The following is a 26,674-nucleotide window of genomic DNA, read 5'->3' as shown; positions in this document are numbered from 1 at the left end:
ATGGACAAAAGACAGAAAGAATTATATATAAGGAGGATCATGAGAACACTGTTCAAAATATTAAAAAAATAAAATAAAATAAAAAGCAAGAAGTTAGATGTAAAATAATTAGTAGGTCAAGAATTAGAGCATGGTTATCCTTGTACAATATTTCTGCACCTATGTTTAGCCTGGATTTTGAATTAGAAATGTATAAGTATCTGAACTAATTTATCAATTGGTTTTTAATAGCATGATTTTAAATGACCTCTATCTTTAGATTCTGGCCTAGGTTGAGGCAAAAGAAGCACCTTGGTAGCAAAATTTAAGGAAGCTCTCACTCTCAGAGGTCCGCAGGAGCAGTATAGGCATTGACACAACCCTGAGAGCGAGTGACTCCTTAAATCAGGTGCCCTGAGCTTCCCCTCATCACAGTCTTGCACCTGGCTTACCATAGATGTGCCATAATATAGGTAATCAGTGCTTCATTGTTGGACATTTAGGCTGTTTTTAACGTTTACCTGTTTAAATAACATTCTGATGAACATGTACATGTAACACAAACATATTTGATTTTATCATTGGAATACATTTAGAGTAGTTGAATATTTTCTTAAAAGGCTTAAGGATTTTATCCAGATTGACATATTTCCACCAGGAAGTTGATATGCCTCTATGCTTATCTTTTTTTTTAGCGGTATGTATTTGAGAGTTTTCATACATATTTTTTTCTACCTATTTTAATCTTTGCAGTATGATAAAAAAAAATCTGATCATTTATATTTTCACTGTTTAGTCATATTAAATATTTTAATACTTTATTTTTTGTTGCATTTTTCTGTAGGTGTATCACCTGCTATGTCTCTCAGAATTTTTTCCACTAGGGTCTTTGTTTTTTCTTAAAAGGCTTCTAAGTGTCTCATAAATTAAAGCCATATACTCAGCCTCTCAGATAGGTTGCCTTTTTTCTCATCTACATTTATTTGTGTTTTGGTGTGCTAAATAAAAAATAGTAAAACAATAATAATAGTTTATACTTTCAAGTATTTGCTTTGTCCCAAACACTGTTTTAATCCTTTAAGTTTATTAACTCACTTAATCCTAATAAGAGATGTGAACAGTTATTATCTGTATTTTATAGTGGATGAAACTGAGGTACAAACATGTTTAGAGGTAAAGTGCTGCTGCTGCTAAGTCGCTTCAGTCGTGTCTGACTCTGTGCGACCCATAGACGGCAGCCCACCAGGCTCCCCCGTCCCTGGGATTCTCCAGGCAAGAATACTGGAGTGGGTTGCCGTTTCCTTCTCCAATGCATGAAAGTGAAAAGTGAAAGGGAAGTCGCTCAGTCGTGTCTGACTCTTCGCGACCCCATGGACTGCAGCCTACCAGGCTCCTCCATCCATGGGATTTTCCAGGCAAGAGTACTGGAGTGGGGTGCCATTGCCTTCTCCATTTACTATCTCTCATGTTATGTTATTTTCATTTATTTTAAGGTTTTATTATTCAAATAAATAGGTTAAAGAGCTTTATAAGTAGGTGATGCTTATAATATCAGATATTAGAAATATTTTATAAAAGAATATTTTTACAATATTTAAAATATTAATACTAATACATATTAGAAAAACATATTTTAATGGAATATTCCTCAACTCAACTCAAAAAGAATGAAATAATGCTATTTGTAGCAACATGGATGGACCTAGAGAATGTCATGCTAAGTGAAATAAGTCAGACAGAGAAGAAATATACTGTGACATCCTTTATATGTGGAATATGAAAAGAAATTATGCTAAAAAGAAATGATAGAAAAAGGGATAGTTAGGGAGTTTGGGATAGACATGTACACATTGCTATATTTCAAGTGGATAAGCAATACGAACCTACTGGATAGCACATTGGAAATCTACCCAATATTTTGTGGCAGCCTGGATGGGAGGGGAGTTTGGGGGAGAATGGATATCTATATATGTATGTCTGAGCCCCTTTGCTGTTCACCTGAAGCTATCACAATATTGTTAATTGGCTATACTCCAATACAAAGTATGGAGAAGGGAATGGCAACCCACTCTAGTATTCTTGCCTGGAGAATCCCATGGACAGAGGAGCCTGGTGTGCTACAATCCATGGGGTCGCAAAGAGTCAAACACGACTGAGCGACTAACACACAATACAAAGTAAGGGGCTTTCCAGGTGATTCAGTGGTAAAAGAATCTGCCTGCCAGTGCAGGCGATGCAGGAGACACAGAGACACAGGTTCAATCCCTGGCTTGGGAAGATCCCCTGGAGTAGGAAATGGCAACCCACTCCAGTATTCTTGCCTGGAAAATTCCATGGACAAAGAAGCCTGGAGGGCTATAGTTCATGAGATTGCAGAGTTGGACATGACTGAGCACACACTCATTCATTCATTCAATACAAAGTAAAAGGTTTAAAAAATAGTGAAAAATATCAATAATTATAATACATTTATATTAGTATTTATAAAAATTTTGAGTATTGCTATTTAAAAATAAAAATTCAATGTCTCTATCATATCATGTATTAAAGTTTATTCCATAAATATTAAGGAGTTAAATGCCAAAAATTTAGGTAATCTTTGTTTTCTTAGAAAATCATATGGTGCCTCAATGTTATAATTTAGCTAAATATAGTATTTTCTTATATTTTTTTGTGAATTCTTTATCTGTGTTTTATACCTTTCTTAATTTCTAATCTTCTGCATATTTACATTTTTGATACAGGTTGTCCAGTTATAATTTTTCCTTAAAAAATTATTTCAAATAATCAACCCTTGGACTTACTGGCTGAACTCTTCTGAGTCACTTGAAAGGATCAGTAAATGTTTTTAAATAAATGCTGACTTCTACTTTGTAGCCTGCTACATCATTTTTCAGGTAAGATGCAAAGCAATTATAAGTCAACACTTATAATTTAGAGCATATACTTATGTTTGGAGACAGTTCTCCATGGGTCTCCCTCACTTCTGTATATACTGTGAGCAAAGGTACAGGCAGCCTTTGTCCTGGATTATCTTTTCAAGGATGTTGCAGAGCAAATAGCCCAGGAAGACAGAGATGATAACTCCCTCTAGAGCAGAGGGCAGATGCATTTCCTGTCTAGAGTAATAAAGATAACATCTCACTGTGGCACAAAGGTCAGGCAGGTTTGCATGTAGTCCATTACAACAGGTTTGTATCCTTATTCAGGATTCCTCATATTTGAATCCACAGTGTGCACAGCACCTACCTGGGCTACTCCACATGACCCACCTAGGGTAGGACTTGAGGTCCAAGAAGAACTGCTGTAGACATGATATTCACAGTCTTTTGTCTCTGACCCATAGGTTTTGTATCTTCTGTCAGCATCTATGCAATTGTGGTAGGCAAAGTTATGAATCTGAAAGTAGAATAAATAAAATTTCCCCTCCTTCATAGTTCTTGATGCTGATTTTTCTGAACTGATAATGAAATGCCTATTTCTTTCTTTCTTATGTCTTAAGACATGTGGCAATATGTCTTTTAGCTTGAAGTTTGAGAATCATTCATTGTGCTGCAGCCCCAGTTGTTTCTAAGATTATAACCTCCTCTTTTAGTTGTGCCCATGTGCTCCCAAGGGGCTTCCCTGGTGACTCAGATGATAAAGAATCCGCCTGCAATGCCAGAGACCTGGGTTCGATCCCTGGGTCGAGAAGATCCCCTAGAGAAGGGAACGGCTATCCACTCCAGTATTCTGACCTGGGGAATTCCGTGGACAGGGGAGCCTGGTAGGCTACAGTTCATGAGGTCGCAAAGAGTTGGAGATGGCTGAGTGACTTTCACTTTCACTTTCATGGGATGGGCTCCCAAAGTGAAGTTCATGTATCTCTCATGAACTTTATTTAGCAGGAGACTATCTCAGGTATTCTCAAGATTAGGTGAAAACTTCATTTAAGTTTTAGCTATATTGAAATATGAAGCATATTTCTTTGAGCTGCTCAGAAATCTCTAAAATTAAGTTTGAGGTTGCCACATATTCAATATTTTAAATCAGGCAATCTCAAACATAATTCTATATTTTTTATTAACATCTCTAAGATCATTCTGAGTGATATAATAGGGGGAATTTATTTTATTTATATTCTTACCATTTTTGCTTACATTCACTTCTGTTTGTATTTTCATTAATCCTTTCTATATCTCCTTTCTTTAGAACTATTTTGTTATTGTTTATTGCATATCTTCATTCCTTCTTATTTAAATCATAGTATTTTATGATGTAAATTTGCTTTTAATTTCAGCTTTGGCCAGGTTCCATGGGTTTTAATATGCAGTGTTGTCATTATCATTCCTGATGCATTTGATAATTTCAGTTTTGATGTATGTTATAACCCACAGTTTATCTGGAAAAATATTTAATTTTCCAGTGTTTCATCAATATCAAGAACAAAGTGGTATTCATTGGCTTCCTGTGATGCAAGATGAAAACATTACCACAATTTATCTTCTCACATCCTGGTTTTATTTTTATATTATCTAAGTTTTTAGTTATGGTTTTTAAAATCCCCACAGTATTACATATTTTATTTTCAAAATTAAAGTTGCCACTTTAGTAATCACAGGTATAATAATTATTCAAACATCTCAAAATGGATTTGATGTACACCTTTAGTCAGTTATACACAACTTTCCTATTTCTTAAACCTATTATTTTAGCATTTGTTAGCCAAACAGTGTTGAGTTTAAATCGTGACTCATCGGTCATTTACTTTCTATGTTTTCTTGTATAAGTAACAGAGAGTCTCCTAAAGAGGAGTGTGGTCTCAGCATTATCTTTGTTTTTAAATTGATTTTTATTGGAGTATAGTTGCTTTACAATGTTGTGTTAGTTTCTTCTGTACAGCAAGGTGAGTCAGCTATACGTATACATATATCCCCTCTTTTTTGGATTTTCTTACCATTTAAATCACTGTAGAGAACTGAATAGAGTTCCCAGTGCTATACAGTTGATTTGCATTAGTTATCTATTTTTATACATAACATCAGTAGTGTATATATGTCAATCTCAGTCTCCCAATTCATTCCACCTTACTCTTGCCCAATTAGTGTCTGTATGTTTGTTCTCTATGTCTAAGTCTCTATTTCTGTTTTACAATAGATAATCTTATTGATACTATCTTTTCATCATGGTCGATGGCACCAGTGTGGCCTGGGAGAGGCTGCTCATGGCTCATCAACTGCCTCTTCAACAAAAGACCTGCTGCTTCAAGGAAAAGCCCATCACAGTCTTCCTGCTGTGTATAAATGCCCGTAGCCCTGGGCATTCCCCCTTACTGTCCTTCAAATGTTTTCAGTCCACATCTGCCATAAGAAATGCCTTTTGCCCTATAGCTCACCTTCACTTCCAATCCTCTGCTCTCCGAAATAGATGGTGCTAATGGGCTATTCAGCTATTAAGCTGATGGGCTATATCCCTGAGCTATTCTTGCATCCCATGAGGCCACCTCTGTTACATGGGGAAATTACTTGCCATATACCTCTGAGCATCTTTTGCCAATAAGATTTTCTTGCTGTTATTCTACTAAATCTTGAAACTTCAATGAGTATGATATCTTTCTCAAGCCTTTTTTTTTTTTTTTGCAACAGATGCCTCGTACCCTCCATTTTTATGTACTTTTGGTCATTTTCTTCTTGATTGGAAGAGCAGTTATATGTTTGTATACATAAGCATTCTACCCAGATATAGGTTACTTTTATTTTTCCTTGTATTATATCCTGTTGTGGTTTAGAGTAAATTTCTTAAACATGCACCCCTTATATTCATAGCAGTATTATTCACAATAACCAAGACACGGAACCAACCTAAATATTCATGAACAGATGAATGGATAAAGATATGGTATATGTACAATGGAATATGCCTCAGCCATAAAAAAGAATGAAATAAAGCCATTTGCAGCAACATGGGTGGACCTAGAGTTACTAAGTGAAGTAAGTCAGAAAGAGAAAAACAAATATAATATGATATTACTTATATGTGAAATCTAATATATGACACAAATGAACTTATCTATGAAGCAGAAATAGGCTCCCAGACAGAGAACAGACTTGTGGTTGCCAAGGGAGAGGGGAATGGGGAAGGTTGGGTTAAGGGTTTGGGGTTAGCAGATGCAAACTATTTTATATAGAACAGATAGACAACAAGGTCCTACTATATAGAACAGAGAACTGTATTCAATATCCTGTGATAAACCATAATGGAAAAGAATATGAAAAGAATATAGATAGATAGTTATGTATAACTGAATCACTTTGGCTGCATACCAGATATTAATGCAACACTGGAAATCAACTATACTTCAAAAAAATAAAATTTTTTAAAAGATTAAACTTCTTATAACAAAAAAGGACAATATACATATTTTCTAGGTGATAATGGTTATCTGTTTCTCCATTGTTTCCCTGTAAATAAATACTTCAGTACCATTTTTCTAGATTCTGTATATATGCGTTAGAATACAATATCTATCTTTCTCTTTCTGACTTACTTCACTCTGTATAATAGGTCCTAGGTTCATGAATCTCATTAGAACTGACTCAAATGTGTTCCTTTTTATGGCTGAGTAATAGTCCATTGTGTATATGTACCACACTTCTTTATCCATTCATCTGTCGATGGGCATCTAGGTTGCTTCCATGTTCTAGCTGTTGTAAATAGTGCTGCAGTGAACAATGGGATACATGTGTCTCTTTAAATTTTGGTTTCCTCAGGGTATATGCCTAGAAGTGAGATTGCTGGGTCATATGGTGGTTTTATTCCTAGTTTTTTAAGGAATCTCCATAGTGTCTTCCATAGTGACTGTATCAATTTATATTCCCACCAACAGTGCAAAAGCATTCCCTTTTCTCCACACTCTCTCCAGCATTTATTGTTTATAGACTTTTTTATGATGGCCATTCTGACTGGTGTGAGGTGATATCTCATTGTAGTTTTGAGTTGCATTTCTCTAATAATGAGCGATGTTGAGCATCTTTTCATGTGTTTGATAGCCATGTGTATGTCTTCTTTGGAGAATTGTCTGTTTAGGTCATTTTCCCACTTTTTGATTGGGTTGTTTGTTTTTCTGGTATTGAGCTGTATGAGCTGCTTGTGTATTTTGGAAATTACTCCTTTGTCAGTTGTTTCATTTGCTATTATTTTCTCCCATTCTGAGGGTTGTGTTTTCACCTTACTTATAGTTTCATTTGCTCTGCAAAAGCTTTTAAGTTTAATTAGGTCCCACTTGTTTACTTTTGTTTTTATTTCTGTTACTCTAGGAGGTGGGTCATAGAGGATCTTGCTTTGATTTATGTCATTGAGTGTTCTGCCTATGTTTTCCTCTAAGAGTTTTATAGTTTCTGGTCTTACATTTAGGTCTTTAATCCATTTAGAGTTTATCTTTGTGTATGGTGTTAGGAAGTGTTCTAATTTCATTGTTTTACTTCCAGCTGTCCAGTTTTCCCAGCACCATTTATTGAAGAGGCTGTCCTTGCCCCATTGTGTATTCTTGCCTCCTTTGTCAAAACTAAGGTACCCATAGGTGCATGGGTTTACTTTTGGGCTTTCTATCTTGTTCCACTGGTTTATATTTCTGTCTTTGTTACAGTACCATACTGTCTTGATGACTGTAGCTTTGTAGTATAATCTGAAGTCAGGAAGATTGATTCCTCCAGCTCCACTCTTCTTTCTTGGGGTCTTTTGTGTTTCCATATGAATTGTGAAATTTTTGTTCTAGTTCTGTGAAAAATGCCATTAGTAATTTGATAGGGATTGCATTGAATCTGTATTGGGATTGCATTGGAGTTCCAGAACTATGTTGAATAATAGTGGTGAAAGTGGACACCCTTATCTTATTCCTGATCTTAGGGGGAATGCTTTCAGTTTTCCACCATTGAGAATAATGTTTGCTGTAGGCTTATCATATACGGCCTGTATTATGTTGAGGTAGGTTCCTTCTATGCCTGTTCTTTGAAGAATTTTAATTATAAATGGGTACTGAATTTTGTCAAAGGCTTTTTCTGCATCTATTGAAATTATCATGTGGTTTTTATCTTTCAGTTTGTTAATATGGTGTATCACATAGATTGATTTACATATATTGAAGAATCTTTGCATCCCTGGAATAAACCCAACTTGATCATGGTGTATGAGCTTTTTGATGTGTTGCTGAATTCTGTTTGCTAAAATTTTGTCGAGGATTTTTGCATCTATGTTCATCAGTAATATTGGCCTGTGTGTTGCTTTTTTTGTGTTGTCTTTGTCTGGTTTTGGTATCAGGGTAATAGTAGCCTCGTAGAATGAATTTGGAAGTGTTCTTTCTTGTGCAATGTTTTAGAAAGTGTTTTCAAATGATAGGCATTAGCTCTTCTTTATACGTTTGATAGAATTCTCCTGTGAAGCCATCTGGTCCTGGGCTTTTGTTTTCTGGGGAGATTTTTGATCACAGCTTCAATTTCAGTGCTTGTAATTGGGTTGCTCATAATTTCTATTTCTTCTTGGTTCAGTCTTGGAAGATTGAACTTTTCTAAGAATCTGTCCATTTCTTCCAGATTATCTATTTTATTGCCATATAGTTATTCATAATAGTTTCTTATTATCTTTTGTATTTCTGCATTGTCTGCTGCAACCTCTCCTATTTCATTTCTAATTTTGTTGATTTGATTCTTTTTTTTAATAAATTTATTTATTTTAGTTGGGGGCTAATTACTTTGCAATATTGTAGTGGTTTTTGCCATACATTGACATGAATCATCCATGGGTTTACATGTGTTCCCCATCCTGAACCCCCCTCCCACCTCCCTCCCCATCCCATCCCTCTGGGTCATCCCATTGCCCCAGCCCTGAGCATTTGTCTCATGCATTGAACCTGGAATGGTGTTCTGTTTCACATATGATAATATACATGTTTCAATGCTATTCTCTCAGAATGTCCCACCCTCACCTTCTCCCTCAGAGTCTGTAAGACTGTTCTATGCATCTGTGTCTCTTATTCTGTCTCGCATATAGGGTTATCGTTGCCATCTTTCAAATTCCATATATATGCATTAGGATACTGTATTGGTGTTTTTCTTTCTGGCTTACTTCACTCTGTATAATGGGCTCCAGTTCTATTGAGATGGATGAACCTGATTTGATTCTTCTCTCTTTTTTTCTTGATGAATCTGGCTAAAGATTTGTCAATTTTATCTATCTTCTCAAAGAATCAGCTTTTAGTTTTATTAATCTTTCCTATTGTTTCTTTCATCTCTTTTTCACTTATTTCTGCTCGGATCTTTATGATTTCCTTCCTTGTACTAATTTTGGGGTTTTTTTTTTTGTTCTTCTTTTTCCAGATGTTTTAGGTGTAAAGTTAGGTTGCCTATTCGATGTTTTTCTTGTTTCTTGATGTAGGATTGTATTGCTATAAACTTCTCTCTTAGATGCAGCTTTTGATGCCTTCCATAGGTTTTGAGTTGTCGTGTTTTAATTGTCATTTGTTTCTAGACATTTTCAATTTCCCTTTTGATTTCAGTAAACTGTTGGTTATTTAGAAACATGTTGTTTAATCTCCATATGTTTATGTTTCTTACAGTTTTTTCTTGTAATTGATGTCTAGCCTCATAGGATTGTGGTCAGAAAAGATGCCTGATACACTTTCAATTTTCTTAAATATACTGAGGTTTGATTTGTGACCCAAGATGTGGTCTACCCTCAAGAATGTTCCATATGCATGTGAAAAGAAGGTGTATTCTTCTGCATTTGGGTGGAATGTCCTGAAGATATCAGTGAGATCCATCTCATCTAATATATCATTTAAGACTTATGTTTCATTATTAATTTTCTGTTTTGATGATCTGTCCATTGGTATGAGTGGGCTGTTAAAGTCTCCTACTATTATTGTGTTGCTGTCAATTTCTCCTTTTATGTCTGTTAGTGCTTGTCTTATGTATTGATGTGCTCCTATGTTGGGTGCATAGGTATTTACAATTGTTATGTCTTCCTCTGTATTGATCCCTTGATCATTATGTAGTGTCCTTCCTTATCTCTTGTAATATTCTTTATTTTAAGGTCTATTTTGTCTGATATGAGGACTGCTACTCCAGCTTTCTTTTACTTCCCATTTGCATGGAATATATTTTCCATCTTCTCACTTTCAGTCTATATGTGTCTTTAGGTCTGAAGTGGGTTTCTTGTAGACAGCATATATATGGGTCTTGTTTTTGTATCCATTCAGCCAGTCTGTGTCTTTTGGTTGGGGCATTTAATCCGTTTACATTTAAAGTAATTATTGATATATATGTTCCTATTGCCAATTTTTTAATTGTTTGGGGTTGTTTTGTAGATCATTTTTCTTCTGTTGTATTTCTTGACTATATAAGTCCCTTTAACATTTGTTGTAAAGCTGATTTGGTGGTACTGAATTCTCTTAACTTTTGCTTGTCTGAAAAGCTTTTTATTTCTCCATCAATTTTGAATGAGATCTTTGCCAGGTACAGTAATCTTGATTGTGGATTTTTCCCTTTCTTTGAATGTTTCCTACCATTCCCTTCTGGCTTGCAGAGTTTCTGCTGAAAGATCAGCTGTTAAGTGTATGGGGTTTCCCTTGTATGCTATTTGTTGCTTTTCCCTTGTTGCTTTTAATGTTCTTTGTGTTTAGGCTTTGTTAGTTTGATTCGTATGTGTCTTGGTGTGTTTTTCTTTGGGTTTATTTTGTATGGGACTTTTTGTGCCCCTTGGACTTGACTGATTATTTCCTTTTCCATGTTAGGGAAATTTTCAACTATAATCTCTTCAAAAACTTTCTCATACCCGTTCTTTTTCTCTTCTTCTTCTGGGACCCCTATAATTTGAATGTTGGTGCATTTGATATTGTCCCAGAGGTGTCTGAGACTGTCCTCAGTTCTTTTCATTCATTTTACTTTGTTCTGCTCTACAGAAGTTATTTCCACCATTTTATCTTCCAGCTAACAGATTTGTTCTTCTGCTTCAGATTTTCTGCTATTGATTCCTTCTAGAATATTTTTAATCTCAGTAATTGTGTTGTTTGTCTATGTATGTTTATTCTTTAGTTCTTCTAGGTCTTTGTTAATTGGTTTTTGCATTTTCTCCGTTTTGTTTTCAAGGTTTTTGATCATCTTTACTATCATTATTCTGAATTCTTTTTCAGGTAGTTTACCTATTTCCTCTTCATTTATTTGGACCTCTGTGTTTCTAGTTCGTTCCTTCATTTGTGTAGTATTTCTCTGCCTTTTCATTATTTTTTTTTAACTTAGTGTGTTTGAGGTCTCCCTTTCCCAGGTTTCAAGGAAAGTTGAACTCTTCCCTTGAAGAAGGTTGAATTATTTCTTCCTTCTGGTTTCTGCACTCCTAAGCTTGGTCCAGTGGTTTGTATAAGCTTCGTGTAGGGTGGTATTTGTGCTGAATTTTTCTTTGTTTTTCCTCTGAGTGAAAAACAGAGGGCTGAGTGAGGTGTAAGCCTGTCTGCTGATGACTGGGTTTGTATTTTTGTTTTGTTTGTTGTTTAGACAAGGCATCCTGCACAGGGTGCTACTGGTGGTTGGGTGATGCCGTGTCTTGCGTTCAAGTGGTTTCATTTGTGTGAGTTCTCACTATTTGATACTCCCTAGGGTTAGTTCTCTGGTAGTCTAGGGTATTGGATACAGTGCTCTGACTCCAAAGGCTCAGGGCTTGATCTCTGGTCAGGAACAAAGGCTCCACAAGTTGTTTGTTATGGCATTAAGTGAGATTAAAACAAATATCAAAAAATGAGAAACCAAAGATGAACCCCAGGCAAATGGCAGCTACAAAGTCAGGCAAATAATAATTAAAATAATGGAATATACATATATGCATATACACCCATGAGCAAAGTCAAAACAGTCCAACAAAAATGTAGTAGATTCACCTGGTGAATAAAGGAAATCAAAAATTATATTTACCAGTTAAAAACAAAACTAACTAAAGCACAAACTGGAAAACAAAACTAAAGCAAGGTGCCAAGGTGGGAATAAAGCAATGAAAACGAAACTAACAAATATGTTGAGAAGAAAGGAAAGAAAAATAGATATGCAAAATTAAATAGAGGTAGATGAAGAAGATTTATATACATTAAAGATTAACTGCAAGGGGGAAAGAACAGTAGGAAAGGCAAACAAAGGAATAAATGTATAAAAATATAATAGGTTTAAAAAAATTAAAACTTAAAATTATAAAAATGAGAAAAGAAAAAATGGAAAAAGGAAAAAAAATCCAAAACTCTACAGAACTGCAAAAGCCCAACATAGTGGCAGAGGTTTATAACAACAATAAGAAATGTGAGTGAGAAAAGAAAAAAAAGCTCAAAAACTTGGTTGGATTTCTTAGTGCCAATGAAATCAACAACTACAACAGGGGCAGGGGAAAGGGAAAAAAAGAAAAGAAAATCCAAACAGAACAAGTCAAAAAATATGAATAATAAATGTTTTTCTTGAGTCACTGCTGTGAGAGTCCTTTCCCTCGCTGGGAGTCACAGTCCACCTTATCTCCCTAGGATGCCCTCCAACATTGTGCTGACCTTTGGACCTGCTGTGGGGGCAGCTCAGATTCTAATCTGGTCCTACTCCTGTGTGTTCTTACCTCCCATGTCCACAGCTATCAAAACTAGTGCATTTTCTTTTGTGGGAACTCTCAGTGGCCTTTTGTATATTCCATAGACACAGAGTTTGCCTAGCTGATTGTGTGGATTTAATTTGCAACTTGTACAGCTGGTGGGAAGGTTTTGGGTCTTCTTCCTTAGCCACACTGCCCCTGGGTTTCAATTGTGGTTTTATTTCCACCTCTACCTGTGGGTTGTCCACTGGGGTTTGCTCCTGAGGCTGCCCTGGAGGACTTGGGTTTGCCCCTGTGAGGGCAGGTGTGGAGGTGGTGCAGCTGCTTGGATCGCAGGGGTTCTGGCAGCACCAGGCACTCGGGGGGGGGGGGGAGGTTGGTGGCTAGGGCAGCAGGAAATACAGTGCTCTAGAAGGGGATGGCGACCAGTATTGGCCAATACACTCCAGTATTCTTGCCTGGAGAACCCCCCCATTCCCTGACAGAGAAGCCTGGCAGGCAGCAGTCTACAGGGTCGCATAGTCTGACACCACCGAAGCAACCCTGCGCACATAGACGCGAGATATTTTTTGCCTGTGGCAGCTCTGCCCCAGTGAGAATCGACCGTGAAGGTGGCGCAGCTGCTTGGCTTTTGGGGACCCTGGCAGCATCAAGTGTGCAGGGACATGGACTGCCTCCGCCGCAGGAGTTACAGCCCTATGAGAGTCTTTTTTCTAGCCTCTTGTAGCTGGCGATCAGAAGGCCTCTTGGCCAGTCTTCCTAGTAGCTCCGCCCGCTCAGGCACTTAGAGGCTCCCTTGCCTGGGGTCCTTCTCTGTTGTTCTGCACGTCAGGTACATAGAGGGGCCCCCCTGCCTGGGGTCCTACTCTGGAGACAGGCACGTCAGGCACTGAAAGGGGCACCCTGGGTGCGGTCCTACTCTGTAGTTCAGTGCTCAGGCGTTTGATGGGCCAGCCTCTAGTGTTCAGTTGCCGATGCTGGTGTGTGGGGAGAGAGAGGCTACGGTGATGGCTCCACCCCCTACGCCTGACTCAGCAGTATGGCCTTGCTTGCATGGCTGCCTGGCTTTCCTCCACCAGCATTTCTCACCACGATCTCCTCCCTCACAGTCCCTCGATCCGTCTCTTCTCAGTCAACAGCAGCCCTCGCCCTGGGATTGCTCCACAATCCCTAAACTCCAGCTCCCAGCCGCTGAGCGTTCCAGGGAACCAGCATTCCTGTCCAGGGTATGTATGGCTGCAGCAAAGACTGTCTGATTCTCATTCCATTTAGGCTGCCACATATCAGCTGTTTCACTCTCAGCCTTAAATGTTTCTCCTCTGACTCAGACAGTTACCCCGCTGTGGGGATCGACCCCTGCTTCAGTTCCCCCAACCACTGAGGGCAGGTCCAGTCCTGCTTACACTCCTGTTTTTCCCTCTAGTTCCTTCATCCTACCAAGTTTTGTGTGGTTCTATACATCCTTTTCCACCGGTCAGGTCCTCCTGTCGGCTCTCAGCAGGTGTTTTGCGTGCATTTCTCTGTCTGAAGGTGTATTCCTGATGTATCCGTGGAGAGAGATGTACTCCACGTCCACCTACTTCTCCGCCATCTTGTTTTCTCTGGAATACATTCTTAAATAAATGTGCTTCATTTTAATATGCCTTTCTCAATTTATGCTTTTTGTTAATGACATTACTTGCTGTTTATCTTATATTTATTTTAGACTATAGAAATGATGTTGGACAAAACACCAATTTGAGCGATTTTTTAAAAATTCAAGCTCAAAATGGGCCTTAAAGCAGCAGAGACAACTCACGATATCAGCAGTGCATTTGGCCTGGGAACTGCTAACAAACGTACAGTGCAGTGATGAATCAAGAAGTTTTGCAAAGGAGATGAGAGCCTTGAAGTTGAAGTGTGGTAGCCAGCCATTGGAAGTTGACAAAGACCAGTTGAGAGGATCATCAAAGCTGATCCTCTTACAACTACATGAGAAGTTGCATAGTACTCAATGTCTACCATTCTATGGTCATTCAACATTGGAAAGGCAAAGAAGCTCAATATGTGGGTGCTTCATGAGCTGACTGAAAAAAAAATCGTTTTGAAATGTCGTCTTCTCTTATTCTGTGCACCAAAAATGATCCATTTCCCAGTTGAATTTTGACGTGCGATGAAAAGTGGATTTTATGCAACAACCAGGGACAACCAGTTCAGTGTTTGGACTGAGAAGAAGCTCCAAAGCACTTCCCAAAGCCAAACTTGCACCAAAAAAATGTCATGGTCACTGTTTGGTGGTCTGCTGCCCATCTGATACACTACAACTTTCTGAATCCTAGTGAAATCATTACATCTGAGAAGTATGCTCAGCAAATCAATGACATGAACTGAAACTGCAATGCCTGCAGCTGGTATTGGTCAACAGAAAGGGCCCAATTCTTCACAACAATGTCTGACTGCACATGCATAATCAATGCTTCAAAAGTTGAATGAATTGGGCTAAGAAGTTTTGCCTCATCCACCATATTCACCTGATTACCAAGCATCTTGACAACTTTTTGCAGGGAAAACACTTCCAAAACCAGCAGGAGGCAGAAAAAGCTTTCCAAGAGTTCATCGAATCCCAAGGCCCAGAATTTTTACACTACAGGAATACACAAACTTGTTTCTCATTGCCAAAATTGTGTTGATTGTAAAGGTTCCTATTTTGATTAAAAGGCTGTGTTGGAGACTAGTTATAAGGATTTAAAATTCATGGTCTGAAACCACAATTACTTTGGTACCAACCTAATAACTGGGAGATGACATTATTGATATTGAAGCAACAAATGGCCAGGAAGAAAAGAGTGTAAACAGCAGTGCCATAGAGATTTAGAAGGAAGGAGCTCTCTGTGCAGTGGGGCTTCGCAAGTAGCTCAAATGGTAAAGAATCTGCCTGCAGTGCCAGAGACAAGATCCCCTGGAGAAGGACATGGCAACCCACTCCAGTATTCTTGCCTGGAGAATCCCATAGACAGAGGGGCCTGGCGGGCTACAGTCCATGGGGTCGCAAAGAGTCAGACACGACTGAGTGACTAACACACACATACAGCTCACTGTGCAGTAGAGTGACCTAAGGGAAGTAACGGGGCCTAACCTTGCATCAGCAGGTGTTATGTTTGGAATCAAGACATGAGAAATGTTTGGACATATAAATTAGAAAGAAGAGATAGGAAGTCTGCTAATAACTAACTTCTCAGTAAAGAACAGATGAAAAACAGATGAGACTCTGAACTCAGATGGGTGAACTGTCTTCTGTGATCAAGGGGCATCTTTGAAGTTGCTGGAGCTGGAGCAGATGTAATTTAATCATAATTAGAAGAGACCAAATGTACAAGATGGATTAGTCATTAACGATAAAAGTAGGGAAAATGTTTAAGGAGACTTTGCATTGGAGAGGGTCTGAACCAAGAGACTGGCCAGAATAGGAGGATAGATAATATCAGGAGTCCTTGGGAAGTGACTGATTATTGAGCCCTGGAGAAAGCAGGAATCCAAGATTGACTACATGGACTATAAGGAATGGTAGAGAAACTAAATAAACCAGTCCAATGTCCTCACTTTACAATGGCATAAGCTGTAGCTGAGAAGAGAAATATATGGAATCTTCCAGTCTCTTAGTAGGAAGGCCTCCTCAGCACCAGCCATGTTCCCACTCCATATTCATGTTAAAGTCATAGAGATCTTCAGGCCCAATCAGTGACCAATCTAGTTTTTATAAGATCTTGGATGTGGTAAGAAGGAGAGTATAAATTTGAAACAATTCCCTTTCTTTCAACATCTTTCACAGACAATTTCAGTGTTCTTTGATATTCCTTCACTATTCCTTAATTGTTATGACAGTTTTTACCACAATACTTCAACTTTTCTACGTTTTTCTGTTAGACCATCTATAGTTTAGTTGGTATCATTTGAATACCTTTACAAAGTAAAGGTAAAGCAATTGTAAAAGGATTGTAAAAGCAATACTTTACAAAGTACATAGGAATGTTTCTGAAAAATATGTAAGTATTAAAAGTGCATTTAGGCTCATCCACCTCATCAGAACTGACTCAAATAGGTTCCTTTTTATAGCTGAGTAATATTCCATTGTGTATTGTATATGTACCACGTCTTCCTTATCCATTCATCTGTTAATGGACATCTAGATTGTTTCCGGAGAAGGCAATGGCACCCCACTCTGGTACTGTTGCCTGGAAAATCCCATGGATGGAGGAGCCTGGTAGGCTACAGTCCATGGGGTCGCCAAGAGTCGGACACGACTGAGCGACTTCACTTTCACTTTTCCCATTCATGCACTGGAGAAGGAAATGGCAACCCACTCCAGTATTCTTGCCTGGAGAATCCCAGGGACGGCGGAGCCTGATGGGCTGCCGTCTGTGGGGTCGCACAGAGTCGGACACGACTGAAGTGACTTAGCAGATTGCTTCCATGTCCTAGCTATTGTAAGTAGTGTGGCAACCCAAAGCCGGAACTGTGTAACAACCTAGACGGGTGGGATGGGGAGGGAGGTGGGAGTGGGGTTCAAGAGGGAGGGGACATATGTGTACCTATGGCTGATTCATGTTCCTGTATGGCAGAAACCATCACAGAATTGTAAAGTAATTATCCTCTGATTAAAAATAAAAATTAAAAAAGTGAATTTAATTGAGATATAAGATTAAGAACATGAAAGTAGGAAAATACTGAGCCAACTTGGCTAGAAGTGAACAGTAGGCAAGTAGTCTTCTTAGATGTGTTGAGCTTATGACAAGGAGTTAAGTGGAAAAAACCCACAGCATTTAGTGGAGTTCTCAGCAGATACAAAAGAATAGAGCTGTGACCCCCCCAACCACCTGCCATGGTGAAGAAGGTCAGATAAAGTCCTGTGACTCTCAGTGTTCTAGAATCTTCTAAGCACCCAGCAGTGGGAGGTGAAAGATTCCATGCACCTCACTCCACATGCATACTTGTTCAAATCAACGAACATTTTTGGAACCCAGCAATCTGTAAAACATTTGGTGAAGTGCCTTGGAGGATCCTGTGATTCACTGGAAAAACCATGAGAGATAAATATGTGCTTCCAGATTCTGAAATGATTAATGGGCAAAAAGCAAAAAAGGTGAGTGATGGTGTGTCTTTATATGACCAGGCAACTTTGAAATTTCTGCTTTTACTTTAAACCAGGCATTCTCATAAGACTCTTAAAAGTGAATAAGAAGAAAAATATTTTACAGTCAGATATGCAATATCTTCTCAGTGTTAAAATGAAACCATTTCTATGATATTTCATTAGCCTGCTTCATAAGAATGAAAGACTAAGGTCATTCTTAATAAACTTGACTGTGTTATTAAGTAAGACTTCAGAATAGCTAAGGCAGTCCCCAGCAGAATCTTGCAGAGATGCATATAAACTAGGTGATCATATGAATAGATGCTTTTAAAATTGGATTTCTCTTCACCATCATATTTTACTTAATTTTTCATGGTTAATTTTCTTTCTCTCTTGCTGTCTCTCTCTCACACACACATACAGAGCAAAAAGGGTTTATAGCCTGTTAGCTTAGTCATGCAAAGAAAGATGGGAATGGGTGGCCTGGTTGGAAAAAGAAACTGCTGACACCCTCAAAATACAGAAAAACAAAATATCTAAGTGGTGAAAATGTGGTGGGCAGGGGGCAAAAATTCTTAGAACTTTTTTGCAAGGTTTCAGGCAGCTATCTCTATATTCACAATGATATTTCTGTCTTGTCAGCATTTTCCCTTTATTTGTGTTGGACTTTATGACATATCTAAGAATAATAAATAATTTATAAGATGCAATAATGGCCTGGTACTTTTCTGGCAGATTTTTAAAAAAATTCTTTTCCAATAACTCATTTGATAAACTCTTGAGTTCTTTTCTTTAGAACATTTCACACAACAATGCTTTGTTTTAAGGGTTGTCTATCAATGAGCTGCAAAGCATTCATTATGCATTCAAAGCCTGCTTTTTGTCAATCCCTTTCTTGCCTGCTTTTATTTTTCCTGTTTAAGTGGCATTTTTCTGGGAGTAATCTGATTCTTTGGGATGTAACATGAAATGATGCTAGGAAAATAATATTAACTCTTTAGGCTCGTAGAGACAATTACAGTCTTTCATAGCAATGATTACATTTCAAAATACAATTCCACTGAATACATGCTCTTGATCATTTGCCTACTCATCCCTACTCAGATGCATGAACACACACATGCAGGACTGCTCTGCTGTGAAAAAGGAAAAATAAACAGCATTTTCCACATATATTCCTAAGAAATAATAATGTCTTCTTGTTCTGTCAGAGATTCACTGAACATATATACTTAAGTGGCTACCCTGGCCATTATCCAAAATTAATGCAATATGTGATGTCTATTCACTTTTATAAGCCTTAAGGATAATCTCAAAGCAGGCAAGAGGGGATCAGAGAGGGTTCTCAATTCTTGATGATTTTCTGCCCTGCCGAGCGGGTAGCTCAGCCTCCTGCCTGAGCTACCTCACACTGTCAGCACATCGAGTGCCAGGGCATGTGTTTCTAGAAGTGGAATTCTGGGTACACTTAGTGGTGTGTATGTCTTGTTTTTTCCTGCACCTCTTTGTACCCAAGGATGTAATTTTCAAGCTGGTCAACTGTTGTTTGGTTGTGGACCCATGATTTTATACACATCTGAAGTAACTAGCCTTTTTGTGAATGAGAAGCTTCAGGCAAAGGATGAATGAAAACAGAGGAATGACGGGGATTATTAAGGGGCGCAACTACACCTAAAGGTGGACATGAATCCAGTGAGACTAGGGCACTGGGAGGCTAACAGATTCACATCTGAGAACAAAATAATGCAGGAAGTGCAGGGAACAGGTGGCTAGCACTCTTTAAACAGTTACTTGGAGTTTTTCAGAGATCAGAATATCATCTAGTGAAAGCAAATGTTAGTTTCACTCCAGGCAGGCAAGCATGGAGAAAATCTCTATAGTTCTCTGGGGGGGATGGAAATGTCTTTTTCTCACGTTTAACCATGTATTCTCTCATGTACACATCTGAACCCTCTAGCCTGGATTTAGAAGTTTGGGCCTGTATACTAGTTTCTCAATTCAAAGATGCTCTTTGTTCTAAGATGAATATTATTCATCAATGAATACTGATGAATAACTGCCTTTTCCCCAACACAATCCAGAAGTAACCCAATGCAGGAAGTATCAATAATGTAAGAAGTAATCAACATAATGTAAGAGGTATTCTGACTTCAGAAACCTTATAATTAAAAAATGTGCTTCTCTACCATGTATAAAATAGATAGCTAGTGGGAAGCTGCTACATACAATAGGGAGCTCAGCTCAGTGATGACCTAAAGAGGTGGAATTGGGTGGAGGTGGGTGGGAAGGAGGCTCAGAAAGAAGGGATATATGCATACAGATGGGTGATTCACTTCATTGCACAGGAAAATCTAACACAACATTGTAAAGCAATTATACTATATTTAAAAAAATTATATACATATAAAAAGAAAGTTACATAGCCCGAAAAATAAAAGTGTGCTTCTTGTTAATCTCTAGAATTTCAATGAGAATGCCCCTATATTCATGACATGGATCCTTATTCACTCACGTAGGCGTGCATGCATACACTGAGGCATTTCTGTAGGCAAGCCACACTCTAACCATTCAGAGTGATTCAAAAATAAATTAAACTTGATCTCCTTTCCTCATATACCTTATGGTTTAGAAACAGACAATATATATTATGTTCAGTCCCAAAGTGGGGATGATAAGTACCCAATTGTGGTTGAGAAAAAAAAAAAAAAAGCTTGAGAAAAAAATACTATGTTTTGGGTATTTATCTCAGAAAGTCATTGCTTCAAAACTGACTAGGGAGGGAAGGGGACAGGATAAGGAAAATTTTCCTAGAGAAAGTGGCATTTTCCCTTGCCTCTTGAATGATGAGTGGGAGTTGTACACAACTTTTTCACCTTAATGGTTCAAATCATCTTTAAAAATTAATTTTTTCAAATTCTGGTGCATTACATGTTTCAGCCTGAACTTTCACTTATCACTGGCTCTGTTCATAGTTTATACTTGTGTTGTTGGCACTGGGCTTCATTTTTATTACAATATCATATCATTAGACTAGCTTTGAACCAGCGTTCTTTAAATACAAATTTACTGAATACCTGGGTGTGTTAACACAGTGCTCTGGGTAACTGCTATGTGACAAAATCCATATATGACTCCTGTTCTTCAAAAAACATTACCTTGATTAGGAATTTTGATTGTGAGTTAAAAATGTAACTAAAGACACAAAATAATGTCCTAATAAGAACTCAGAGAATTGGGGAAAACAGTAAATCCCCTAGGAAGGGAAGGGAAGGAAAGGAGAGAAAAGTTTATATTTTCTGGAAAACAATGTCTTACAGACTGTATTTTATTTAAAAAAAGAAAAGGGAAAAAGTAGAGAAGTATCAGAACCTCCTAGAAGGAGACAGGTAGAAGCCAAAGCACAGAGGAGGGGATTTTCAGTGGCTGGGATGTCGGTTGATCATCTGGGTTCAAGATATGTTTATGCTGAGATGTTTACAATGAGAATTAAACAAAGATCGACGCTTTGTATTGAGCACCTGTTTTTTTGTCAGGAATAGCGCTAGCCCCTGGAGAAAGAAACATAACTAATATACTAACCTCAAATCTGTTGGGAATGGCTGCCCAGGCAATAGATAATATCGATATCTTAGGAACTGATATCATCTTAGGTGGTATCAATATCTAAGGTATCAATATCTTAGTAAGAAGGGGGTAACCTATTGACAAAGAGGACCTTTTGAGGGTCTTGGGTCGGGGAAGATGTTTGCAAAGCAACATTATTGAGAGCAGAGAAATGAATGCCAGATGTCAGGGAACAGCTAGGAGACTCATGCAAAATCTATTTGTAATGTTTATTTCTTTTCCTGTCCATTAAAATGTGAACATTAACATATGAATAAGATATTCTGTATATAGAATTATAGCAAAATACAACTTTTAAGTTAAACAGCAAGCTTAATGGTCTGTTTTCAGCAGATAACTATTATTTATAAACCGACCTGAGTCAAGCTTACTCTTGGGGGATACATTTTCCATATTTTTGGCTGACATTTCTAGGTCCCTGAGCAGATCTTATTAGCTTGGTGATTTTAATCTCTGCCTTTTAAAAATGAAGGTCTTTGGCTCAGAATTTCTTCAGTTGATTTATACTGTCCTTATCCTTTTCATCATGCTGCTATCTCCTCCAGTGATATTAAAGAGTGATTATTGGGCTTGATCAACACCACAGGCTCCTTTTTAATATAACAGTTGAAGATACATAGGTTTTACTAATCAATTTAAAATTCCTTGTAAACTATATTTATATGCTGAGCTCTTGAAACAGAATAAGCAAATTCTTAACCTTGAAAAGAGATGGATGCCTCTGTGTTTTCTATCATTTTAGGCAATATTACTTCTAGTGTTTATTAGCCCAACTAAAGTTCGTGTAGGACCTAAAAGGAAGCTCTGGAAATGGCATTATCTGTTATTTCCTCTGTCTTCTTTTCTGTGTTACATACTCCTAGTTTACAAATAAACTGACATTTATATTAATCAGCTCTCTAAAGCAAACATAGCTGAAGAAGGGCTAATATATCATCCCAAAATTGCTACCTAAGTTCTAATTCCACAATCTTTATTGCTGCTGAAGATAAATGGCTTAAAGGAAAAAGGAAATTTGAGGTTTTCAGTGGTCTGATAACTGTAGGAAAGAAAACATTCTGCATTTGGAGATACATTCTAGAATAAATTTTTTAGTGATTTCAATGAACCAATAAAAATTAGGCTTTATAAAAATGCACATTTACCATTTTCCCCAAGAGGTTATTTTAGATTAATGCAACATTAATAAGTCTCAGTTTTGCTCCTGGGATGGTTCCAGAACTCCTTGCCCAAGTCTAAGAATGTAAGCAACTGTATAGCAATGACCAAAATACTTACTGCCAGAATTGGGATGAAATCAAAAGACTTAAATAGGCTTCTTAAAAAAATAGCATTAAATTTGAATCGTTTTTCACAAGGTGGAATATCACAGCCATAAGATAAAAACCTTCTGACAGGGTCTGAGAAATGTAAGCTTATACCTACAGATCATAATGCAGGTAGGACATGCAGTAGACTGGTCTTTAATCTTTTATAGCACTGAAACTTGGGACTGTCTAATGATGTTAAAGCAAGATGCGTAATGCTGTCCATCAGCCTCTGAAACATCCTCATAATTAAATTTCAAGGCTGTACTCCATAGCTCACTGGAATAGATATTAGGGTTGAAAAGGTCTCATTGATATGAATGGCATAAGTCATCTAGATGCCCAGGGAGAGATGCCACCTTAAATATCATCCTTTGATTAACTCTGAAAGAAATACATCTAATAGGAAGCAGTGAAGGGCTATCCGAAGGTCTATGGAGAAGTAGGTGGTGCCTTTGATGAAAAATTATAAAGAGTAAATCTCAAGATAGGGCAGCAAAGCAAAACAGAGATGGTATTGTATATAAGTAAATACAAGGTCTGGGGAGAAAACAAGAAAAAAAAAATTGCCAGACTTTAAGAATGCACTGCCATTTCCACAAAAGTTTCCAAGCCTTCCTCTAGATTCTACCAAGAGAAACTATGGTTTTATAAGAAAGTGAAAGAGTTCGTCGGTCAGCTGTGTCCAACTCTTTGCGATGCTGTGGGCTGTAGCCCACCAGGCTCCTCTGTCCATGGGATTCTCCAGGCAAGAATACTGGAGGGGGCTGCCATTTCCTTCTCAGGGGGATCTTCCTGACCCAGGAATTAAACCCAGGTCTTCTGCATTGCAGGAAGATTCTTTATCATCTGAGCCACCAGGAAAGCCACCGAGTGCCACCTAATTCAAAAGACCACTTCCTGCTGAAGCTAAAGTTTCAATCTAGCTTCAACTGAAACTGCCTCACCTCATTTTAAGCAGAAAGAAACAGGATCATTTTGAAGACAACACATAGATTAGTAAGACTCTTTACTGGAGCTTCAGCAGCACCGTTATTTTTCCCAACTTTTTGAACTTGAGCAATTTCTATTACCTACATGAGCTTCATCTTATATTTGGAGGAAGGCGTAGTATCCACAACCCTCTTTAGAATCAAACTTTGTAAATGACAGTGTTATGTCCATTGAGAATTTTACTATTCAGAATCAGTTTGTACATAAAGCAGTTCATTTTTGTTGGGAAACTATTAACTATAGATAGTAGGAATATCAATAAGAATAATAAACAAAGAACTTGATCTTCAACTTTGACAAGTATTCCTAAAGATAGTGTACTTACTCACTCTCCGTTGGGTGGATACCTCATGTTGTATGACCTTGGGAGTCTCTCTGGAACCCAGGGACCCTGTGTCTGAGATTTGTAGTATTTGCCACCAGATGGCGCTGTGTAGCAAGTAAACAGTGCCACTGTCTCCAGTAAGGAGTTGCCTGTGCTCCTTCCAGCACAGGGTAAAATAATTTATGGAAAAGTACTCCTGATGGTTACTTGCAAATGTGCACGATATTTTTAAAGCAATATAAGTAGGCTGTTGATAATACCATGTAAACAACCGATATCTAATGCTGTATGTGTGTCTTATCCATCTTTCTGTGACTTTAGGGGAGTGAATATTTCTGTGGCTAGATCAGTGCCCAGCTTCTCAAGGGTGTCTGCCTTGAGTAGAAGTAATTATCTACAACCACGATAATCTTGAGTGGTTATAATGGAGATCTGTACTACATAGTGTTTGTTGACTTTTGTTGTTGTTTTCAGCTTAGCGGTGCAAATACTTCCCCCATGCCTGCTTTAAGGCTTGCATTTACAGTGCTCTTCCAAAGCCTTCAGTAATATTATGTCTCTTCTGAATTCTCTTTAAGCGGCAGCAAATGTGGTGCCAACAGGAGGTGGACAGCATTTTTAAAAACTAAAAACAGCTGCCCCAGATTCTTTTCTGTCCACCTCAAAATTTTGACCCTGTCCCTTCTTTCTTACCTTTCAAATCTCTTTCATTTGCTGCTGTTGTTCCTTGGATTGTGCCCTGTTTCTTAGGTAAATCTTAGGTCTTTTCTGGTTCTCCTTTCCTAGCTAAACTCCATCAGCATTGCAGAACCTAAGAGGTAGTGTAGTCTTGGATTCTTCTAACAATGATGTATTTTTGTCCCTAATAAGCAGTCCATGTAGTTACAGGTAACAAGTACTTATAAAAATCCAAGTGGTTAAAAAAAAAAAAAAATCCAAGTGGTGAATGTTATGGTTAAGACAGATCAATTAAGTCTTGAAGTCATCTGGAAGTGCATTTTTCCCACACTGATGAATCTCACCAATCGTTATAGTGATCAGGAGTCAACTCTTTCTGGACCACCTAAGCTGCAGAGATCCCCCTTCTTCTGGACTCTATTAAATGCTATTCTGCAAGATTCAATATCCTTTAATATGCATATGTTTCAGAAAAGCTAGCGTAATTTATCAAGTACTAAAATATAGAGTTCTTATAAAATAAGGTCCCCAGGGGCAGCAGTTCAGCAATTCACTTGGAAAACTCTTTCATGAACCCTACTTCTTATTCTACTGGCTCAACAGCAGATGTGGTGGCTTGAGCCACTATCTTGGATTATAAGGTGGTCTTCAGAAAATCAGCTATTTCAAGCAGGGAAAGCAAATAATAGGAGCCTGGGTTCCAGACATGGTGGAGAATCCTATCTGCCTTTGACTCTCTGTCTAGATTTTGTAAGAGAGAAATGAACTTCAATCCAGTTGTAGTGGCTTGAATTCTGGCCCTCATGTCCACATCCTAATCTGTGTAACCTGTGAATGGAAGCTTATTAGGAGAAATAGTCTTTGCAAATATATTTAGGTTAAGGATCACAGATGAGATCATCTTGAATGGCCTGGGTGGGCCCTAAATTCAGTTTTCAGTGTTTTCGTTGCAGACACAGAGGAGAGACACACAGACAGAGGAAGAGAAGGCTCAGACACGCAGAAGGGAAGGGCAGTGAAGACAGGCGCAGACGCTGGAATGATCCAGTTGCAAGGAAGGCTGGAAGCCGCCAGAAGTTGGAAGAAGTCGGAAAGAAATCTCTATTAGAGCCTCTAGAGGGAGCATGGCCCTGCCAACATCTTGATTTTGGACCTCTGGCCTCCAGAACTGAGAGAGAATAAAATTCTGTTTTTTTTTAAGTCATGAACTCTGTGACAATTTTGTGCAGCAGTGCTAGGAAATACATACCCTTGTTTACGGTGCTATATTTTGAGTTTTCTGTCATTCATAAAGTAATCTAATTCTAAACAACCTTTTCCCAAACTGCATAATAAACATCTTCAAATCAAAGATTGTAGCTTATCATTATTTATATCTCTCCTGCGCACAAGAAAAGAAAGTGTGTGTGCTTGTGTTAATATTAGCGACACTGTTACCTTTTGCACTTTTACCAATTTATAAGGGAATTCTTATAAATTCTTCCAAGGTTTGAAGAATTTCAGAAAGAGGTATTATTAATGATCATTATTACTGCCTAGAAAAACATGTAAACTTAGCAAAAATGGGTGAAAGGAAAGTAAAACTTAGAGTGATGGATAAAGTTTTGGATATGCTAATATTTTGATGTCTATTACAAGGTTTGGCTTACACTCTGAATGGAGTAGACATTTCTCCCCCACTCACCAGTACTAAAGAAAGACCCAGCAGGTTGTCTGTTGGGCTTACGTTTAACCTGCTACCCAAGTTAACTGGTTTTCTTCCAGTTTTACCATCTTGAATACTTCCTCAGTTTTCTGTCATGTTCTTTTGAGGTTTATTTCACTTAAATGCTAACACACACACACATACATATGTGTGGGTGTGTGTATGTGTGTGTATATACATATATATGTGTGTAGTTAAGAAAGAGCAATTATATATATAGTGTGCTGTGTTTAGTCACTCAATCATGTCTGATTCTTTGCAACCCCATGCAATGCAGCCCTTCAGGCTCCTCTGTCCATGGGAATTCTCCAGGCAAGAATACTGGAGTGGGTTGCCATGCCCTCCTCCAGGGGATCTCCCCAACCCAG

The 26,674-nt window shown here is 38.0% G+C and overlaps 1 protein-coding gene across 8 annotated transcripts in view; it reads left to right on the top strand.

The window, feature by feature from the left end:
• IQCM (IQ motif containing M) overlaps window positions 1-25,952 on the top strand; it is a 589,121-nt gene extending 563,169 nt beyond the window's left edge. For 5 of the 8 annotated variants that reach the window (XR_014069346.1, XR_014069348.1, XR_014069351.1 and 2 more), the window contains 2 exons: window positions 2,724-2,876; window positions 25,555-25,952. The gene's annotated coding sequence lies outside the window, so the exon portion shown is untranslated. Of the gene's footprint in view, window positions 1-2,723; window positions 2,877-5,115; window positions 5,558-25,554 lie in introns of those variants that run through there. The other 3 variants (XR_014069347.1, XR_014069345.1, XM_081544028.1) reach the window with 2 other exon arrangements.
• The last annotated feature ends 722 nt before the right edge of the window (window positions 25,953-26,674 follow it).

The sequence above is a fragment of the Giraffa tippelskirchi genome, chromosome 11 (assembly GCF_054371585.1).
Source record: "Giraffa tippelskirchi isolate mGirTip1 chromosome 11, T2T-mGirTip1v1.2.pri, whole genome shotgun sequence".
Taxonomy (NCBI): domain Eukaryota; kingdom Metazoa; phylum Chordata; class Mammalia; order Artiodactyla; family Giraffidae; genus Giraffa; species Giraffa tippelskirchi.
Note: the sequence above shows the minus strand (reverse complement) of the source record. Positions and strands in the feature narration are given on the sequence as shown.